The sequence below is a fragment of the Nicotiana tabacum genome, chromosome 10, assembly GCF_000715075.1.
Source record: "Nicotiana tabacum cultivar K326 chromosome 10, ASM71507v2, whole genome shotgun sequence".
Lineage (NCBI taxonomy): Eukaryota > Viridiplantae > Streptophyta > Magnoliopsida > Solanales > Solanaceae > Nicotiana > Nicotiana tabacum.
The window spans coordinates 19,921,424-19,934,963 of record NC_134089.1 but is presented as its reverse complement, the minus strand read 5'-3'; the positions used below and the strand labels follow the sequence as shown (position 1 = coordinate 19,934,963).

The 13,540-nt window shown below is 35.0% G+C and overlaps 1 long non-coding RNA gene across 1 annotated transcript; it reads right to left on the bottom strand.

The window, feature by feature from the left end:
• Nucleotides 1-3,009: 3,009 nt before the first annotated feature.
• On the bottom strand, nt 3,010-4,177 carry LOC142164848 (uncharacterized). The gene is made up of 3 exons (XR_012695921.1): nt 4,066-4,177; nt 3,635-3,709; nt 3,010-3,219 (listed from the first exon to the last, which is right to left on the bottom strand). It is a non-coding gene; the product is annotated as an uncharacterized LOC142164848 (long non-coding RNA).
• Between the last annotated feature and the right edge of the window lie 9,363 nt (nt 4,178-13,540).

The window sequence follows — 13,540 nt, the reverse complement described above, 5'->3', positions numbered from 1 at the left end:
CTTCATTGGGCTTGAATATAGGGTTTCATGCTTGTATTATAGTAATTTGGCCTTGAATGTACATGTGTTGTTTGGACCAGACTGTAGAGTGATCATACTCATTATCAAGGTCAATGTAAACTGTCTTTGCATTGAAGTGGGCTATTTTGACCCCTCCCCTGAGTTCAGTTTGTTCAATGAAGCTTTTTCTGATGACTTCCATCCTTGGCATTGTATGTTAGAATTTACCCACTACTGTGAATTTACATCTATCAACAAATTTGACCATGTTTCTGATGACTTCCATCCTTGGCATTGTATGTTAGAATTTATCCACTATTGTGAATTTACATCTATTAGCAAATTTGACCATATAATCTTCTTTTTAAAAAATCACAGCAGGTTTTTCTTGCTTGGTAGTGATGACTGGAGATGTGAATTGAATTGGAGCAATCTCTGCCTTATGTCTGGCCCTCAATCTTGTGACATAAGAGTGGGTAATTGTAGGGGGTGGAGGAGGAGAAGGATTATTTGGTGTTTTGGATTTGTTGGATGTATTAGTGGTTTGGGAGATGGTATTTGGAGCAGGAAATATTTGAGGGATGGCTTGTGTAGGTGGAGGAATCTCTGCATTTTTAGCTGGGGGATTGAAGTCTTTCTTGGGATATCTTGGCCACTCAAAATTGGTAGAAACTTTGATAGAATTATGGGGATGGGGGGTAGGGTGTACCTGGGACTGAGGATGAACTTCAGAGGGTAGCTTATTGCCATTGTTGACCACTTGAACATTTGAAGTTGGAGGGCTAGTGTGATCCTTATGATTTGGATTTTTTGCCAATGCAACTTCTATATTGGCAGCTTTATTAACATCTGTAGGGGCTTTAGAGAGTGGAACCTCTACATTGTGAACATCAGACATAGTGGAATTAGCATTGGCAATCATCTGCATTTCAGAAGAAGAAGAGGACACTTGATGACCCATGTTTTGGATTGGCCTCTAAAGATTTGATTGGCGGCCATTTTCCTTTTGACCTTGAGTAGATTGAGGAGCGGCATGATCACTCAAACAAGCTGTGAAATTGGCTTTGATATTTGGTCGAACACTTTCTAAACTTAACTGTGCAGGAACACCTTTTTTGAATATTCGATGAGATTGGCTTGGTGGGAATTATGTTTGAAGGGTGGGAAACAGCCTCCTGAGCTGCAGGAATCATTTGGCATTGGTTTAGAATCAAATGGTTCACCGGAGCACCATGTTCGGTCAACTGGTGAAGTTCTAAGCTTTGCCTTTGATCGTGATGATCAATTTCCCCGTTAGATTGACTTGAAACTTTGCATACATGCTCCTTAGCTGATGTAGAAACATTTGCAATTGGTTGTTGCGAACAACTTGGCCCAGAAATGAGGGTGTCATTTTGTCAAGCACCTGGAGGAGTTAAAATCCCTGGGATCAACGATTGCAAAATTGAAGTAGTTGATTGATACCTATATAAAGAGGCTAGACTGTTCTCCTCATCGATACGAGCATTTTGGTACCAAGCACTTTCGTTTTGATTGGCTGGAACTCCATTTTTTGTCACCTTTGTGTCGCCGGAGTTTTTCAGTTGATCGTTGCTGATGATTTCTACGGTGGAAATGAATGATTTTTGGTGGGGAGGTATGCCTTGTGATGGAGAACAATCTTCATGGAGTGGAATTTTATTATTTGACCCAGGATCACCTTGGGGAATTTTTGAAGTTCCTTGGCAATTTTTTGCTACAGTGATCTCGACGCCTTTTTGAAGATTCGTAGCGATTGGGATATGATCTTGGGCTGATTCTTGGATAGTTGTGTGTGACTTTGAGAGACGCTTCTTTTGCATTTGGTTCGGTGGCTTTTGGTGACCAGACGGCGAGTGTGGGGCCATTCCGGCAGGACTGGGGTACTGTTCACTCGTGTCGTCTCTCTAGAGAGGATTTCTGATTTTGGCGGCTGGCCTCCTATGGAGCAGCCATTAATTCGTGCATTAGGGTAGACTATCTGCGCCACACCCTTTAAGGGTGGTCTTTCTCTGGACCTATGTAAATGCGAGATGCTTTGTGTACCAAGTTGCCTTTGCACTATTAGTTAATGGGATAATGCATAAAAACCTCCCCGACCTATGACCATATTACCTACACACCTTTTCTTTTCGAGGATTCTATTACCCTCCTGAACTATTTTAAAGTAAGATTATTTATCCCTTTAAAGCTACAACCAGATATGTGCAAAGTGGTGAAATACACGCGCCTAAAATATGTATTTCTCAGCTCCAACTCCAAAAGATTGACAATCTGGACATCACCAACTTTTCTTTGCATTATGGCTTTTTGTTAAGTATGAATTGTAGATTTAGTAACTTTGCTAATGGGACAACTTATTATTAAACCAAAAAATTTCACTACAACATTATGTATCTATAGCTACGAAATATATCATAGTTAAATATAAAAATTTCCGAAGCTAAAAACTTTAGCTACAAAAATATTTCCGTAGTATTCGTAGCAAGAAGTAGCGTAATACATATTGCTTCGATTATTTTTTGTATTGTAGCTATATTAGTAAACTTTTTTGCCACGAACGATATAGTTGTAGCAAATAATCTTATTGTTTTGCCACGAAAAATAAACTCTGTAGTAATCTTTATACTATAGACACAAGGTGTTCTACAGTGGCAAAAGGTTTAATTTCTTTGCCACGAAAATTTAATTTTTGTAGCTATTTTTATAGTTTAGTCTCGTGGCAATAGTACTTATATTTAGCTGCGAGTAAATTTTTTATAGCTATGAATCTACTCTTTTGCCATGAAATACATAAATCCATAGCTAAAACATTTCATTTGCGATAAAAAGTAAAAATGTATAGCCATATTATTGTTACGTTGCAATTATATATATGTTTATTTAGCTACACATTCAACAATTCCATTGCTACAAATTAAAAAACTTGCCACAAACATTGTTAGCCACTAGAAATTGTAAGCTAAATATCCAAATCTTTTAGATTCCAAAATAGGTTCCAAGTTTTTACATAATTGTATATTCAAAATTTCGAAATATTTACAATATGTAATCCTCTATGAATCTGATCATGCTAGCAATATTTTGCCAGAGGCCGCACAGTCTTCTCCTTTCTCTCTTGCCACTACTCGAACTCCACCTTGGTTTGATCAATATCGGTCTTAGCTTGTCATTGCTGCTCTCTTGATTCCTCAAATTTGCCTGCAATTTTGATAAAGCAAATTAACACTAGAAAACAAAAATAATTGATCATATATAAACTTTTCAATAGGTCCAGAATGGTCAAATATTTTCTAGAGAAGTTTATAGATTACCTTCTCAGAAAAAAAAATTCATATGTCTCTCTAATGACTTAATTAATTATTACAAACTTCACTAATATCTCCTTAACATGCTTATATGACCAATTTATGAGATAATGAAACTCTCAGTAATTTTAACCAGGATAGTAAAACTCCAAATATTTTACAATACAACTCAATCTCTTGCCCTAGATTTTTTTTTTTAACAAAGCCTTAATCAAGGAACAAACATGTAGTCCTACATTATCCTTTCATGGAAAAATTATAGGAAAGAAACCTATAGATATATTAACATAAACAACAATGTAACATACCTAGGAAATAGCAAGAGAGTCCATTCGCACCAATAAAATGGGAATATCAGTAAAAAAATCCATAATTGCCTGTAACTACATAAGAAAAGGATCAAAATTAATTTCATAAAAAACTATTAAAAGCATTCCCTTAATCATATTTTAGAAGCTTCAACCGTAAACAGATATATTATTACTGATATACCAATCTAATAATAATGAACATATAGATTAAAATTTTTCTCTTCCCAATTTTTCTTTTCCCAATTAACTAAGAAGAAGAATAAATATACTTTTATCAAATCCAGCATAAGTTACAAATGAAGTCTGATGTGCACATTGAAAATTGAAAATAATAAAGAGGAAGAAATAAAGTAACCAAAGAAATATTGTTATATATATAGATATTTACTAGTGATAAAAAGTTGAGATTCAAAGAAGATAGAAATTACATGCATGTACTAGTGGTTGAAGAAGGCGTTGAGGAAGTGGGTGAGGGTGTGACGGCCGGAGAGGTTAAAAAGAAATAAGGGGCTAGGTTTTGGGATCTCATTCTTGTTTTATAACCATATTCTTTAATTTTCTAACTTTTTATGGACAAACATTATAAATGTAATACAAGTAGTGGCGGATACAGGATTTTGAGTTCATGGGTACTTAACTTTTTTTGACGTAAAATTACTACTAATACATCGTATAAGTATGCAACTATTTAAATATGGAGATAAAAAAAATTAATGAGAAAACTATAGTACCTATATGAACGACGCCCCAAATATGTGATGAGTAATACAATTTACGGTTATGAAGGAATTCCTGGTTTTTAAAAGCTCATATTCTTTTCTTTCTTTGCTATGGTGAATTAGATAAAGTAACAAAAGAAAGTTAAAAAAAAAGGTAAAACAAAGTTAGAACCAAAAGAATAAAAGTAGTAGTATTTGATAAACAAAAGTCGTCAGAGAAAACTTAAAGAGCAAAATAGAGACCTGATAATTGGAGCAAAAGAAAATTAGTGCTTGATAAATGGATCTAGCTAGGAGCATGAGATTCAATCTCTCAACCATAGGCTTTTAGAGCCCTTCAACACCCATCATAACCAAAGCACCCACCAAGTCTTTGTTATCTAGGTGCTTGCTATTTTATTATATCCCTTTTATTAAATTCTCTATATAATTATACGTGTTCGGGGTCGAGGTTAATGGGTGCTCGAGCACCCAATTTTTATATGTAGATCTGCCCCTGAATACAAGTATGACTTACAAAATTACCTAAAAAAAATTATTTGTAATTATTTGACTTCCATTAGATGTAATAGAACAAATTAAATATTTTCATGGATAGCTTTTTATTACTATTATTTAAATTGAATGTAATAGTAATCATTGTAATTAGATACAAGCTCATAGTTGTTGAACAAAATATTATAATGGCTCTTTGACATAGCTGAAAAAGAATAACAAAATATTATAATGACTCTTTGGCATAGCTGAAAAAGAATTTAATACTTTATTTAATAAAGGACCAAACCATTATAAAAATTTTATATATATATATATATATATATATATATATATATATATATATATATATATATATATATATATATATATATATATTAGTTATATAATTAGTTATACAATGAGTTTATAGTTATTTAAATTATATATAATTAATTATTTACACATTAATTAGACATAATTAAATTGTTACTTTATTATAATTGGAACTTATAGTTATAGGTAATACTTATTTAACAATAATTATAACATAATTATTTTTGTAATGGACTTTAATATCAATCGTATTAAATTATTAATTCTCAGTGTAACTAGATATAAAATTATGTTCTTGTCACACCTCCTTTTTGCGCGCCTACCCCAAAGGATAAATGCGCGAGGGAGTTTTTCCAATTTAAGTGACAATATTCGAAATGAGATTATTTATTTACTTCAGAGTCACCACTTGGGAAAGGTTTGGCTTTTGGTGTCCCAAGTCACCGGTTTATCTTGAATCCCAAATCGAGGAAATTTTCCGACTTTCCAAATGAAGTCTACGAACCAGAAATTCTAAGTAAGGAATTATGTTGACTCGAGGGAAGGTGTTAGGCACCCCCGAATCCCGTGGTTCTAGCACGGTCGCTTAAATTGTTATAATGGCTAAATATCTTATTTTAATATATGTTATAACTGGTGTGCTTTTAATAAGTTTAAACCGCTTTTATTATTATTTTTCAATAGAATTGCAACGTTGCGAAAATGCATCTCGAACCACGTCACAATCAATGCACCCGTGGTTGTTAATACATTTCGACTCCGTTGAGATTTGAATTTGGGTCACATAAATGCGCACCCGAATTTAAGAATGTAATTTAATTAAGTCGCGCCTAAAGAGTCTAACGCGTTATTATCTTTGGGGAAGGCAATGAAATTCACTAAACAGTCCATCCCAAATTCTAAGTATTTATTGTGACCAGTCATTGAGGGCCCCGAAATTTGCATATGTATCTGGCGAGGCTCGTCTCATTTTTGAAAGGATGAACCTACAATGACTTCATTTTTCTATTATGTTCGTCTCTAAAAATGGAAGAAAGAAAATACATGCTAATTAAATTACATGCTTGGCCAACTCCGGATTCCTGTTAATTATCTGATTAATTATTTACGAGGCGGGAATTGTTTCGTGCCTTATTCCATGGGTGAACATGCTTTCAATTTGCTAATTTTAATAAAGAAAATTGTATATAAGATTAATAAAATGCTAAACTCACGCTAAACATTCTTCGAGTTTGAATTTAAACTAACTTATTTAAACTAGATTAATGGAATTAACTACTAGAAACTGCTACTAATGGGATTCGAACATGGTTCTATAGACTGCCTAACGAAATCCAATTTGATAGAGTTAGTTTAAATGACTTAGAACTATGTTGCATTTTTTGCCAAATTAGAAGCAGCCTGTCTTACGTGTTTAAAATAAGAATAGAGATGAGATTTAACTATCAATATACTACACACCTGTGCACTCTACGTCACACAGTCAACTAAAACAACTAAATCAACAGTGTTAAACAAACTAAGGTTTCAATTAAGTACAAGCTACCTCATGTATTCTCTATTGGGTTACAAACTAACAAATTACACAAATCTAACAACATTTATAAAGCTGTAATTACAGCAGCAAATGATTAAACTCCTTCGTATCTTTCATTTCATGCTTTCACTATTACATCAATGCGAAGTTCTAGTGTGTACCTGGATATTGAAATGCAAAAGAAGAAGAAGAATGCAGAGAAATCAGCAGCAGCAACAAGAGAATGGCATCAGCAACAACAGTAGTAACGAACCAAAAGCAATACCAATTCCAAAAATAGAAACAACACTCCAACAAGACCCGAAATGATTTGTAAACCCAAAAGCAAAAATCAACACCCAAAAGACTCAACTGAACTTTGAATTATGCCAAAACTGGACCAATAGATCTCGGAAGAAGTTCCAGCAAATTGAAACCAAATTGGGATGTCAACTTCAACTACTAAACTCGAAATTGAATAGAAAAAAATTTAATGAAAGAGTCTCTCTGTTGTTTTGGATGCCAACTCTTTTTTAAGATACCATCTCTTCTAAGTCTCAAATGATGTCCCTATTCTATCTCCTTTTCTGATTCTTTATGTTTTGAAAACTCAAAAAAAAAAAAGATTTTTAGGGAGGTTTTTGATGGCTGAAAAACTCTCCATTTTCAGGGGTGTCCTCCTTTCTTTTATAGCCAACCACAACCCCCTTTTTCCCCAGCCGTTAGTCCACCCAAAATGCTGAACCCCTCCCATGTAAACCTTCTATCTTTCCACCCAAAACTTAAAAGAAAGGTATCCCCATGAGATTCCCCTAACAAACTCCTTTTCCTTATTATAAGGATTTATCTTTTATTAGTTTAAACAGGTATGGGCAGCAGGAGTGTGTCCTGACAACACATGCTGTCCATTATACTACAATGCACATGCTGCCCAAGGTCCAAAATGAGTAAACATGCCATCAATTAAACTAGAATCTGAAATCTATCCTAGACTGCAGCTATAAATCAATCCTTAAATGTTTTCTGATTTAGCTAACAGACTAACACACAGTGACAATCAATTCTCAGCTGATTCAACAATGCCTCAGTAAATCAAATTAAATAGCATAACTCAAATTACTATCATTCCAAACTGAAACTAATTGATGACATATATCGAATCGACTACGCGAATCACAACACATACAATCAAAGCCAATGATCAGAATCCAACAGTATTAACATGTGATTCAAATTGTACTGACCAAAACAAAAAGTTGCCCTGGAAACTAATTAATCGACCAAATTCAATTTCAATCGATTGTATAGTTTACACACATACACCTACTCAGTAAATAAAGATAAACTCGACCAAATAAAAGGTCCGGGCAAGGTGGACAGAATAGTCGACACAAAAATAAATCAACTAATATTTAACCACACGAACAAACATTAACAAAACAAAAAACATGAACTGGCAAGAAAAAGAAAACAAAAGAAAATACCTTAAAGAACTGAAAATCAGACGACCATGTTTCGGATTTTGAATCGAACCTCTTTTGGCGTTGAACGGACTTTAATCGAAGTGTTCTCAACTGAGAACACTTCTATTAAGGTCCATTAGACCCCAACCTTCTCGTTTAAACGGACAAAAAAAAACTCGGATTCTGGATTTCTAGGGTTCTTAGGGCAGATTTGGGATTCAGGTTTTCTGGTTAGATTCGCCAAACCAAGCCTGGTTTGGTCACGAGGGAGGTCAGGGGAGTACCTGGCATGGATTTGGGGGGGGGGGGGTTGGCATGGGTTGGGGTCCGGATCGAATCTTCAAATGAAGATTCGAGACGGTGGCGGAAGATTCGAGACCCATGGCTTGTGGATCTGTGTTCAGGGGGTCGAGGTGCCCTAGGGGTGTTAGTCTGGGGGTCACCGGCGTTATTGCCGCCGGGTTTACGGTGAGGGGAAAGGGGGGCGGCACTAGGGTTCTAAGGGATTTGGGGTTTGGTGACGGAGACGACTTAAGGGATGGGGGTTCTGGCTTAGGGCGTGGGGTGAGAGGGGCAGATTTATATACGTAGTGGGTGGTTAGATCCTAGTCGTTGGATGAAGTGAGATCGAGGTCCAGGATTTTTCACTAAATGAGGAACGGTGTCATTCCAACTAAAAGGAGGTTGGGCTGGTCCGGGGTTGAACGGGTCGGGCATATGGGAATGGCCTGAGGTCGTTGGATGGGATTGGGTTAACGGTTGAGATTAGACGGCCCTATATGGCGTCGTTTGGGTAAGTGATTGGCCTGACCTGGGCCATTCCTCTAAATCAATCAACGGCTCAAAAGGGTGATGCTTATACGGCGTCGTTTGGGGCGTCTCTAAGAAGACCTGGTTTGGACTGGGTCATTTGTATTGGTTTGGGCCTGATTTCATTTGAATTTTTGACCCAAATCCAATATTTCCTTCTTATAATTAAAACCAAAAATTCCTAAAAACCAAAATTAAACTACCCAAATATTAATTAACACCTAACAACAGTTATCACACGAATTAAAACATTTAATAAAATCACCACGACAACAAAAAATAGAATAGAAATGCATATTTTGTGATTTTCGCTTTTTAAAACCAAATAATGATTAATTAATTCCTAAATGTATCATGCATGTGACATATATTTTTGTATTTTTTAACTATAGCAAGGCGAGCATTTACGGACAAAATAATTATCAAAATGTCACACAAATCCTCCAAATTGTACCCGAAGGTAACTTGTTTTATTTCTTTTCCGATTTCTTTTGGAGTAGTTTCCGTAAAGCAAAAATTACGTGCTCACAGCTGCCCCTCTTTGTCCGAAAACCCGAAGGGTTTTCGTGCAAAGATAAAGTGAGCGGATATGAGCAATTTTTGCCTGTTGGAATGCTCCGTGTGAAGCACATTTGTCACACCTCCTTTTTCCGCCCCGCGAGGGGTGAATGAGTTTTTTTCCAATTAAAGGACAGTCGAAACGGGATTTATCTGAATTGATTTCAGAGTCGCCACTTGGGAATTTTATGGCGTCCCAAGTCACCGGTTTTAATCCTGAATCGAGGAAAATATGACTCTGTTTGTCATTCTGCGAACCAGAAATCCGAGTAAGGAATTCTGTTAATCCGGGAGAAGGTGTTAGGCATTCCCGAATCCGTGGTTCTAGCACGGTCGCTTAACCGTTTTTATACTTGGCCTAATTATCTTGATTTACTAAATACATTTTTCATGTTGCATGATTTGGTTACCGCTTTTGGTTAGATTGTTTACAATTATAGACCTTCCTTGAAACGAATCACGCGTACGTATATTCGTATTATATATATTTTTTTATAAATATAAAGAATCGTGTCACGTATACGTGTACACAATAAGATTGATAATATTTTTTTTATATTTTTATTATAAAAAAATTATGGCCGAAATTGCGCGTGCTTAAAATAAAATTACGAACATTCGTCACTCTTGTATGATTAAATAGTGAACTGCACATCTCGTGTTATATGAAATTAATTTAATATCCTCCGAAGAACCCCCTTTTATTAAAAGAGTTTGCTCGAAGTTGCGCGAATGCATAATCCGAATTGCCTTTAGAAATGTAATCAGGTCACACGAACGTATCCCTAATTACACAAAATATTCTTGATGGTAATATAAATTTTCTATAAATGTTTATTATGTCCATCTATTTTTTAAAGCCATGGGAAATTACCATTTGGGATGCCTCGAGATTTCTTGAAAAGAAATCAAAATTTATTAGGTGTTGACCACAGGTTATATTTTAAACGTGTGAATTATATACCTCAAAACTATTTAAATTAAAAGAATTAATGATGTGAAAAATAAATAACGTGCAACTAAAATTACCATTTTTATCGTGAATACAGTATCAGTATTTTGTTTATGTATTTTTAGTACTTGATAATTATATGCACAAGTTATTTGTTATTTTCCTAGGCTTAAGACTAAGTGTATATATTTGAAAATTTACCAAAAAGTGAATTACATGCAAAACTAGGAAAGAATTAATTGATAAGCAAACTAATAGTTTTCGAAGAATTTTCATTGTTCTATTCGGAGCGAACTCTACTTTGTATATCTTTGACTTAAAATGTTGCATTTTAGTATTTATAAATCCGACCTTCTTCTACACAACTAGTTTTTAGTCCAAAGGTCAAATTATTTGGTTAATTTGCTTGCGATGATTAAGTTTGGGATAAATAAAATCAAACCAATTTTTATCTCGGCTTATGCAACCTATTTACAAATACTAAATCTATACTTTGTACGAATCATTGACATTATTTTTATATACTATTTATAAGGAAATGGGTTAATCGCATTCCTAAAATAAATGGCTATTTGCTATTAAGAAAGAAAACTAATTTACAAATTTGATCAAATGAATTGACATTATATACCACAAATACACATCTAAACCTTTAGGAATATTCCAATATCTTAAACGCAACGGATTATGTCGATTTTCCTCTCACTTATGGTTAATCACATAACCATTAACATGCCATAGATAAACAAGAAAACCTTACATCAACTAGATTTAACAAAAATCTGATGCTTGACGAGATAAATGTACAAAAAATAAAAATAAAAACAATAGCTTCTATTTGAAAGAACAAAACCACAATTTCAGCTTGATTTCAAGCTTTGATCTAGATTTACTTCAAGGTTCAAATGTCTTTACATACCTGGAAATGAAAGTCAAAAGGAGGTAAGATCAACAAGAATAACAACAGCTATCACCAGCAGCAACAAACAACCCCAATCAAACAGTATCTTATACAGCTTTAAACCAAATTTGAAGACCAATTCTAAAAACCTTTCTCCCTCAGGTGATTGAGATTGTTTCAGAAGTTTAAAAACAATTCTCAATCAGTAAAAACTTCAATGGAACAACAGAATTGTCTTCCTGTGTGTGTATATCCGTGTATGTCTTAGCTCTCAATTTTCAGAATTTTTAGAGTTTAAATCTCTTTCTCCCAATAAATCTCTTAAGCTCTCTTTCTGTATCTATTTCCTATCTCCTCCTCTCTCTGAATCTCCTTCTGTCTCTCTTTCTGTTTTTTTCTCTATCCTCCCTGTCTGTATCCCTCTGTGTGTCTTATGTCCTCCTTAAATCAGTCCCAATACCCCCTCTTATACAACTTATTTTTTCCTCCCCAGCCTACTGCCCGGACCCCTTTTCCCCTTTTAAAAATCAGAAATTTCCCACTTCCCTCATTTTCACTTTTAGTTCCACTAAGAAAACTTTTCCCTTATTTTAAGCACTCCCAATTCCCTTTGTCCCCCATTATTGCATTAATTAATACCCTATTTAACAAAGCACTAAACTAAAGTATTATCCCTACTGTCTCATTCCCAAATTGCCCCTGAAATACCCTTAAACTGCAGCTTTAACCAACAACAGTAAGTTTTGGACTGAATTTTAACTAAAAATGCAACCTTCTAACCCAATAATATCTAATTAACACTTGTAAAACTGAATTCAAACCAAAACATCACATTAACACCACACAGAACTCAACAGAATCATTGAAGCTGAAATTGAAACTTGAATCAATATGCACATGAATGAAGGTAATGTGAATACAAGTTCATTGTCAGTTTAATGACAATATCCTGAAACTAAAACTGAAATATGCACATGAATACAAATATCAGGTATGCAAGTTCATTCCTGAAATCAAATGGCCCTGGATCAAATATACACAACAACATTTGACGAACTTGCTGACTTAACAAACAAGAGTGAATTAATTGACGAGAACTAATTTAATTTACTACTTAAAACAAACGATAACAGTCAATACAAAATAAACGAACAGGTTGTTTCAATCAACAAATAATAGGAACAAGAATTTAAAACAACTAATCGACGAACTTAATTGAGTCGATTACACACATTGTAAACAATTACAACAATCAAAAACAATAAACAGAATTTTATCTAATAAACGGGTATAGTGGATATGAGATAGAATAAAAAAAAGAATAGGAAAATTATACAAACTACTACAACAGGCAATAATACATACATAGCGTACAAAAGAAAATAGTGAAAATACCTCTGAATCTTCAAACCCAGAATATGTCTTAATCTTGAATTGATTTGAACCTTGTTGAGGTCGAACGGACCTGAATCGAAGTATTCTAATTTGAGAATACTTTGATTAAGGTCTATTAGACCCCAAACCTTCTTTTAATCGGACAAATTCCCTGATTTGGAATTTTAGGGTTCCACTTTTTTTTTCAGATTTAGGGCTCGAACATTTCTGGGCAGATTCGAAGGGAATCAAAGACGACTTAGGGGGTGAGGGAGGCCTAGGGGTCATTTGGTATGAATTTGGGACGGATCTGGATGAGTTCATGTTTGACTCGAACCTTCAAATGAAGATTCAAGAAGTTCCAGGAAGGTTCGAGCTGAACTATTACCAGATTCATGACGAGGGTGGTCAGGAAAAGCTGTGGTGTTAATTTGGTAATCATCTGAGTAGATGAATTTTCAGACGAACTTTTCGATTGCAGATTCGAGAAGATCGGTGATTATTCGAAGGAAACTATCATCAGATCTGGAAAGAGGATGTTGTGGGGAAGCTATGGTGTTAAGGTGGTGGCCGGCGGCATGGTTGCCGCCGGGTTTCAGGCGAAGGGGAGCTAAGGCGGCTAGGGTTTGGGTCTGTCTCCAAAGGAGACGATGAACAGGAAGTGGGGGGTGTTTGGTTTGGGGGGTGGGGTAAGGATTTGGGGCTTATATAGTGAAGGGTTGTTTTGATCTTAACCGTTAGATCTATTACGATCGATGGTCAGGATGAAAGGGGTTAAAATTATACCATATAGTTTGGTT